Raw genomic sequence first — 10,013 nt, 5'->3', positions numbered from 1 at the left:
AGGTCATGTGGCCGTGGCGGACACAGTGAGCTGTACAACCTGGTCTGTACAATCTGAGCTGTCAATAATAACCCCTGTGTAGGCCTCACAAAAGCAGAAACCAGTATACATACACGTTTCACAGCAAACACATCTGTAGGCACCTCACAACACCCACATGCATACTGAATAGACATGTCCAATCATGTCACTGGGTCCCTACCTACACACACATGATGTCATTCATATTGGTGTCATGCCCCTGGTAAACATTATCACCCTGTGCATATGGATGAAGCCTGTGCCAGATCCTGTAATCCACACCATTGGTGCAGGGACATGCTCAGATGGTCTGGATGCACAGGTGAATAGAATAGTGAAAGAAGTAAAAAGTACATTAGCTGTGTATGAATAGTGAGAGAAGTGTATATTGGTACTAGTTTGTGTACTGTTAAAACGCACCAGACATACCATGTAGTACAGGTTAGGCACGCGATTGTTGTATGTTCACAGTATGTACCCTGGTAACAGTTGTGCATCAGCAATACGTTGGTACGATGCCCTGGTTCCTCCTTGTCATTGTCTACTTGCATGTTCCTACAGGTAGCAGTGTTTCAGGTTCCCATGTGTGACTGTGGAGTACTCATAGGCACGTATGACAATATTTCAGTATTGCTATATATAGCCTCAACCTGACTGTTGAAAGGCTAACATACTGACAGATGTCCACACATATACTGATCCAGACGCGTGTGGGCAGTTTAATAGGCTACAGTGGCTAGAGACGCGGATATCCATGTACCTGTACCATCACAGGTATGTTAACATGGTACAGGTTGTACACAGTGGTCCGGCCGATGTTAATGTTGAGCCACCTGATAGCATGAGGCCTCACTGTAGCAGTACCCCGTCACATTACAGGAACATGCACCTACCTCCAATAACACTGTAACGCATTAACCTATAGTGTTGGAGGTGAGGACCCTGCCTGGCGTGGGACCACCACCTCACAGTAATGTATCCATGCAACGCCATTACATGTACAGGTAGCCAGTATACAGCTGAGACCTATAGCATCAACAGGGTAGTAGACTGCATCACCATGAGGGGTTAGATCCTGTGTGTGTTCTGTATGGTAGCATACACCTCACTCCATGCACCAGACAGCCATACATACATACATACACACACACACACACACACACACACACACACTGTGGGAGACCACAAATGTCATACATATGGATAGCTGATGTGTGTGATACACACACACCCTGCCTACGCCATGCTTCTCCACACTGCAGTAAGGTACAGATCTCTACAACAGTGTACAGGGTGTGTAACAATTGGGTTGTATTCCCACCATATGTGGTAATTTATGGTCACCTGGCAAACACACATGGCAGTACTGTGAATGATAAGCATCTGCTATATGATGATACGCCCCTGACAGACATGCAGCAGTATTACGTGCATTATGTGCACCAACGCTATGTCCCGCAATTGTGCTATATGCACACAGGAGGATGTAAGTGTTACAGGTGTCATGATGCAATGGGTAACACCTGACTGCTGTGTGTAGGTTTTACATCTTCACCGTCAAGTAACAGTAAATATACGTACTGTTTGCACACAAATGCAGTAGGATGGCGTGGTGACATACCTGTGAGCCGGCCCCTGCAAACATCCATCTACACAGGTGGATCACCACTTTATGTACACACACATCCATCCATACTCCGATGTACAGCCTACCGCATCGTCAGTATGTCACCAAGTATACAGATGTTAGCGATGGGGCGGTACTTGCAACTGCATGTTGTAGTTTGGCACAGATGAGTTACATTCATCAGCTAATGCACATGCATGGTAGCTGTAATACGCACACTGCAGATTGTACATGTGTGTTGGTCCTACATGCCTGTCATGTAGCCATGCTTGTACGCATTGCAATTGGTGGACATGTAGTGTGTTGACATACATAACACATGGACTAAGTTGTATGATATGATGGGTGTCATGGTGCAATCTTAGGTACAGAGGAATGTGTCCTCGTCAACATTGCTACCTCATGTACTGTTAGTATTCAAAGCCATGGGACCCACCTTCCATTTCCAGTGCAAGGGATGATTGCTGTAGCGACTTGTCTGCACAGAAAAAGCTATGCTTTGTTGGCTGCAGTTGTGTGTGTATCCATGCACATATCCACTGCAATTACATGCATGACATATCCAAACATGTGTTCGCTATGTACAGTGACAGTCATCTGTCAGCTGTGTAAGACCCAGGCCCCTGGTGGGCGTGTGCAGAGCCAACCTGTTGCGTAAGCAGTGGTACTTCACGTAATGCATAACATGATGGAACCCTGCTGGGGTACATGTGTGTAGTCTGTACACAGTTGCTGTAGACCTATGTAAAGTCCACTGGTCATGAGTCAAGCATGGTGTTGTAAGTTAATGTATGGCTGTGTATTCCTGTCCAAACGCACATGGTGATACAACTTCGAGGGCGACCGCGGTGTGTACCTCTGTGATCTGCACCTGAGACATCTGTGATGGCTCCTGAGTGTACTGGTCAATGCATGTGGAGTGGCCTTCATGTATGTGGGGACACAGTACCATACTGTGCCCTTCCGCGGTTTATAATCCAGGTGTGCATGCAAGATGGCCCCTTTGCAACTGCTATGTGTGAGTAATGCCTGTGTATGCTGCTGTGTAGATGGACACACAGTACATTCCCAAACTGTGCCCCTTCTGTGTTTAGGAATCCATGTGCATGCAAGATGGCCCCTTTGCAACTGCCAAGTGTGTGTGAGTATGCCCAGTATACCGCTGTGTAGATGGACACACAGTACATTCCTAAACTGCGCCCTTTTGTGTTTAGAATCCACGCATGCAGTAAGATGGCCCTTGCAACTGCCGTGAGCATGCCCAGTACGCCGCTATGTAGATGGACACACAGTACATTCCAAACTAATGCCTCTTCCGTGTTTAGAATCAGTGTGCATGCAAGATGACCCTTGCAACTGCTATGTGTGTGCAATGCCCATGCCATTGTGTAGATGGACACACAGTACATTCCAAATGGACGTGGTGATACTAAAACATGTGGCATGGCCAGTGACACCTTGTGTCAAGTGATGTGCTCCTATATGGCATGGCCATTGGACAACCTGTAAGCGATGAGGGTTATCCAGACAACAGATGTCCATTTTCAACGGGCCAATGATGGATGCCTACATTGAACAATAAATTAGTTGACTGTCTTGAAGGGTGTACTTCGTCTGTATAATGCAATTCCATCTATGTGTAGTGCTGTTGTAGTGCTCTATAGATATTTAGTTGTTTGACCAATACACCACCGCCGTGTTTTTGTCTATGTCTACCTTGGGACAGTAATATGCTTCTTCGTGACTGCTCCACTCTCTCTATACATTTCCTATCTGGGCGCCTCCTGTTTGTTGATGATGTCACCTACCTAGAAGTATGCCTGGGAAAGTGCCCAAAGTACTGCATGCATCTCAAATGCGAATGTAGTAGTGATAAGGTAGTTAGTGTATGTTCGACTTGGGCCCTGCCAAGTGTGTGCTTCTGTGTGTGTCTGTGTTTCCAGCTGTCTGGGGACACAGTAATGCTTTTAGACACCCCCACAATCAATATTGCTATTCCTATCGCATCTTTTGCCTTTGTGGATGATGTCACCACCTAGAAGTATGCCCTCTGAGAGTGCTGTGTTCTGTGTAATCTCTGTAGCACGCTCTGCAAAATGCAATGCCAGTAGTGTGATAAGGTAGTTAGGTATATGTCAACTCCCAACCCTGACAGCCAAGTGTGTACCTCTGTGTGTGTGTGTTGGTTCCAGCTGCCTGGGGACACAGTAATTTCTTTTAGACACCCTACACAATCTCACATAAGGTTATTCCCTTCTATCAGCATCTTTGCCTTTGTGATGATGTCACCTTACCTAGATGTATGGCCCTGGGAGTGCTGTGTTCAGTAATCTTGGTAGTGTGTCTGTAAATGCATAATGCTGTAGTATGATAAGATAGTAAGGTGTATGTTCACTCCCAGCCCTGCCAAGTGTGTGTGTGTGTGTGTCGTTGCCTGGGGACACAGTGTAATGCTTTTTAGATGCCTCTACATCACATACATTCCTATCGGCATCTTTGCTCTATGGATGATGTCACCCACCTAAAAAATATACCTCTGGGAGTGCTGTGTTCAGTATCTCGGTAGTGCATTCTGTAAATGCATAATGCTGTAGTGATAAGGTAGTTAGGTCTGTGTTCAAACCTAATCCTGCCATTTGTGTGTGTGTGTGTAAGGTTTTCACTGCATGACAACAGTACATTGCTTACACTATTCAGTCTTCATAGAACTGGCATACAGTGTTCCTTTTGCCTTGATGCTGATGTCAGCAAGCTAGACATACAGCCTGTGTAAATGCTGTGATCTAGTAATCATGGTAGCACGCTCCAAGTAAATGCATGATGCTGCAGTGTGATAAGGCAGTTAGGTCTTTGTGCTCTAAGTCCCAACCCCAAGTGTGTGTGTGTATTTATATATATGTAATATAGATAGATATAGATATGTATGTGGGTATTAGCACTATTGAATGTGCTGCATTATCTGTAATGCGGATCACCTTGGATGTATCTAAATCTGCTATGGCTCTGTGGAGGCACATACTGTGTAGTTATTGTAGTGATCCTGGGTTATAGCTGTGTAGTGACCCAGTTATTTTGTTGCTGGTATTACAAGGGACATTTGTCAATGATAGTACAGCACCTTTAAAATGGTCGTGGTGCACATCTCAGCAAATAGCCGTCAGCAGTGGTTATTACTTGAAGGGGATGAGTATGGCTCATATAACTTGGTGTATTAAATGACAATACTATGCAAATCAGGTTAACATTACTGACTCCCATTTATCCACAGGTAGTGATACAGATCCCAAGAATGTATGCATACATTGCCAGGTGCAGGACTGGAATATTGTTGAATGCATGGAGGGGTGTCCATGGCCAGAATGACATCTGTACAGCCTGGGCAGGTGTTGGTCTGTGACTGTCCCACAACCTCCCTGTATATGGTAGATTGATACATGCTGAAACTGTACATGCAGACACACACACACATAAAGTAAACAGCTAGGGCTACACATACACACACACACACACACACACACACACACACACACACACACACACACACACACACACACACACACACACACACATTGCATCACATTGGGCCATGCAAAACTGTTGTCCCACACACACACACACACACATACATGTTGATTGGATGTGGCTCAATGACAGGCTCTAAAAAGAAACTACATACCCTGTGCATATGATGACACTAGTGACACCTCCCGTAATGTGTAAATACTGATGCAGGAACAGACTAACATGCAGGATGATGCACAGGGTGGCTTTATAGCACTGTATTAATGTTACAAAATTTTGTTAACACAAGTGTGATATCCCTTCTAGGTGTATGGGCAGGCATGATGCATTACAGAAGCATGATCATCACAATGTAGTATAGTTTACAGCACTGCTAATTCTGAAGATTTATTATCCATCCATGTGCCATTTGACTGACGGTGTAGTATTGGCAGCATGTGTTTCAGAGTGTGCAGTATGTGTGTGATGTGTGTAGGCTATATTTTCATGTACCTATTTGTGAACATGGTGGAGGCTGTGCACTGCCTGCAAGTACATGTATAGTGTGGACATTGGAATTGTGGGACATGCCTGTATTACACACTGTTAACACTTCATAGTTTCTATTGTGCCGTATGCATTATAATACATATATTGTTGTGTAATTTGTCTACACATGTGTGTATGGATATGGTTTTACATGGTGCTGTGGGTGATACTCGTTACTATCTGTAATTGTTTTGCATTATGGTAGTAGACCCAACCTCAACAGTCTGGAATAACCAATTGCTATATGATATCTTCACAACTGACCCACACATGTAGGACACACAGTAGCATGTGGACCCTTCCATATACCATACTATACCAGTAAGCACTGGTATTGACCACACCACACACTGCTGAACCATATTCACTGTTTGACATATAGCCATGTTAGTTACAAGCAGTACAATAGGGATATTCCTGCCACATCTGAAGATCCATACTGTGGCCTACAAATGCATTTGCATATATTACAGTTATTCTACACAAGGGTATCACAATAGACAGATACGGTTATCCAACCCATGTTGTAAACCTATACAAATGAGTTAGTCATCCACATTTACTACACATACTATGTACCAACAGTAACACATAGAAGAACTGACCCAATATGTATAATGTAAAATGTGTGTTACATAGACAAGTGCGTCATTTGTCCTTTTGATATTTGCATTTACAATGGTATTTTAAAGTACATCACTGTATCACACATAAGCAATGAGAGTATCTGCATGCATATCTACCAAGGTGGTTGGGTGCCAAACGCATGAATAACCCATTGGATGACTTTGCTGTGTTTGAAACTGTTCTGTAGCAAAAATAAATACATGAACAGTCACTCACACTATCTATATAAACTAATAAGTGTGTGTGTGTGTGGACACAGGATGACCCAGGGGCCACAGACAATTCTGGTACATGTAGTTGACAAGTACTTTAATGCTCCACCAGATGTGTCCAAGCATCAGAACTGTGATTCTGAGCAGCACAAACACAATGCTAGATTACATTTTCTGTTTGTGCGGTGCCTCTTAATATATGGCATTCCTGTTCATGTGTGTGTATTTTGATGTGGGTGTCATCAAAATGCTGAACTGCACATCCAGCATCCCCACTAGGTGACCACATGAGTGGTTGTCCCCATTGCCAAATGTTTTGTACAGCTGTGTCAGATGCCACATATGTGGGAAGCTTAATAGCTTCCAGGGCAGCCAGTACACATTCAGTATTATGGGCTAGCTATCAAGCACACAAACCGCCACTTGATGGAGGGGAAGCCCTTGTGGTTGATGTAGTAGGCCCTACCATGCCTATTGGCTGGTGCTTTGATGCATATAAAAGGCAGCAGTGTATTGTACCCAGTACTCAGGGTATTCCACTATTGTGGAAAAAGACATATTGCTGCCTACCTCAATGGAATTGGGGATATATACATGGTCACTGACATGTGCTGATATGGTATCTATGAAATGGTGCAGTGGCACCGATGCTGGATGTTTTCAGGAAATCCACATCATATCACCAGTTGATCTCAAAGGGAGCCTGTTGCTAGTATCCTTAGGGAAACACATACCTGGTTTTCCCCACTGGGATGGGCTCTGTTGGAATTTGTGTGTAGACATGGCCTGCACAGCCTGCAACAATCTTCTGCAGGAGGTCTCATTCCCACCCTATAGCACCCACTCATCTCCAGCCTATGTAGCCCCCTGCAGGTTTCACCTCCTCTGTGCTCAAAAGCACTGTTCTCCTCGCCTACTCACTGTGTGTTGCTGGGAGCAGCATTCACATTGGCACAACTCCCTCAGCATGTTGCATTTGCTGACGTGATAATAGCAATGGCAGCCCCAACATTATGTTGTCTCAGTTTTAACTTCTTAGTATACTACAGTGTTGCAGTGTGTCTGAGAAAACATGGTGGAATGGGTTGTTTGTAGAGCTGTAAGTGTTGTGCTGTGCTGGGCCTACTGTAAATTGGCTGTGTAATATGCCTGTTCTGATTGTTTTCACCTTCGCTAGCTGTGGTAGTTCTCCTGGTTAACTTACTGCTATTTGTTTCATCTTCCTTTTCACCGTCTGTTTCAGAAAGTGAGTAGCCACAAGATAGAGTACAGAAAAGTACATCCACTTCCACGCACGCATTACAGGCTTATACATGCTACAAATGCTTACACTCGCCACATGACATTACAGGGCTTCAACAATCTTACACTAGCTTACCTGCTCTTCACGCGCACACATGCTTACCTCGGCTTACAGGCTGCCATTGGTGGCGTGGAACACACCGTAGCAGGTTTGCAAGAAACGCCAGTGATATCCATGTATGACTCTGCCGCCTTTCCCCTGACTTTACCTATAGGGATAAATCATAACACTTCCACTGATGAGTAACTGACAGTAAACATGCACATTACACTGTCTCCACAAGATTACAGTGTTTATACATACACACCCTCATGATGCCCATCTTCTACTCTGATAGTCCCCTTTAACCTACTCTTTTTACACTGTAGAGGTTTGACCCATATGGTATGACAAATTGTGATTCACTGTCCTCAGCCTCAATTGTATAGGATTGCCTACTTCAATGTTTGGTTACATCTCTCAAAGAGTGCTTCCCACACATAGCAAACTGCACTCAGTAGCCATGTTGTCTTCATCTTCAAGCATTCACCTGCATGTATGGACTAACTTTTAACCAAAAATTAAAATTTGTATGTATATTTAAAATATTTTTCTTGTTTTGAAGAGTAGTGCTTTCGCTACTGCTGCGCCACGCTAAACACTGGAGGATCAAGGGAGGACAAATAAGCCTTATTAATTTCCACTGAAAAATGCCACTGGTCTTATATTTGCCATTGGCATGTTTCTTCAATCCACCATCCTTATTTGTAGCCGCCGACATTGCCCATGCATACTTGCAGAACATTACCGTTAACATCCTAATACATTTCTGCACATAACTCTACTCCTTGTAACGGATGTTTTCTTACTGTTTCATGGTCGCTAAATTTTGTCATTTGCATAGCTTACCCATGCCTGGGGTAATTTGCATATCCCAACATTGTCCGTGTAACGTTCATTTTAGGGGCTGTCTTACATCAGCTCCCATAGGATACATTGCTGAATAGCTCAGCAGACATCTTGCCTTGTTCAACACTCTACTCTACTGGCACATGCCGGCCAAGGCTCCAAGGAATCCCTGGCCCAAGCTTTGCTGTGTGCTAATATGCCTATTTGTGAAGTATGCATGGTTGCAGGTAGTAAGGTTTTGACCTGCTACTGCCTGACATTTCCTACAGAGCAGCCACCCCACTTACATTGTTTCCAGGTAGAGGACAGCCCCATAGGAACTATATATACAGCTGTGACATTTGATAAGTCAAATACATACCTATGGGTCAATACTCAAACTGACTTACTTCCAGCTGCCTATACCTTCAGATTTTTCTTGTAGTAGTATAGCTTCATAATACTGTCTCCCTATAACATGTGCATCTGTTTCTGATACAAGATATATAATTTTCATTTTATTACACCAATACACACAATATATGTGAAGAAATCACAGGTCAGGGATGTACATTACATTCCTTTGCAGACACACCCACCCAGAGTGTTGTGTTCCTCACAAAGCCAACAGGTGCTAATCAGAACATATTATGCTATCATCTACCTTATGTGTTCGCTGGTATTTGCGCCTGGCTCAGTGGCAGAACTCACATGCAGTGTGGGAGACTGAACACTGTATCGGGACACTGCATAACAATTCCCTGAGGGATTACATTTATTTTGTTTCCTATTAACCTTCCACATTGACTGTCAAGCAGGGCATAAATATTCAATCACATTTACTTCCAGGTACATGCTTTGACTTATAAGATACTTTGTCATTTGTCATTGCATCTTTACACCTGTCCACCTAATATCACTATTCTGTAAATTTATTTAGGACAGGGTTACCTTCATACCTCTCAACTGCACACATTTTGGGTAAATCGAACTTGGGACTTATAATGTTATTCCCTTTTCATAATATTGTGCCTTCTGGTAAATTAGTGGCAAGTCATTATGACTGTGAAGTTAGAAAAATAATGACAGAGCATTATTATTTTATAATTAATAACTTCCCAAAACATTCATAATACTAATGAATAATCCATTATTCTATCAACGTTCTTAACTTTGTAAGAGGAATATTTGTACATTCCCCAATTTGTACTTATTTTTAAAATGCTTTGTCCAGATGTCTTATTCCTTTTGTGCTAGTTGAGAGGTATGGTTACCATCTTAGTATGCGGCTTATGTCCATGATAAT

This window comes from Protopterus annectens, chromosome 10.part0, assembly GCF_019279795.1.
Source record: "Protopterus annectens isolate FY-2018-M chromosome 10.part0, PAN1.0, whole genome shotgun sequence".
In the NCBI taxonomy this organism is placed as follows: Eukaryota; Metazoa; Chordata; order Ceratodontiformes; family Protopteridae; genus Protopterus; species Protopterus annectens.
The sequence above is the reverse complement of the archived record's forward strand: the minus strand, read 5'-3'. Positions refer to the sequence as shown.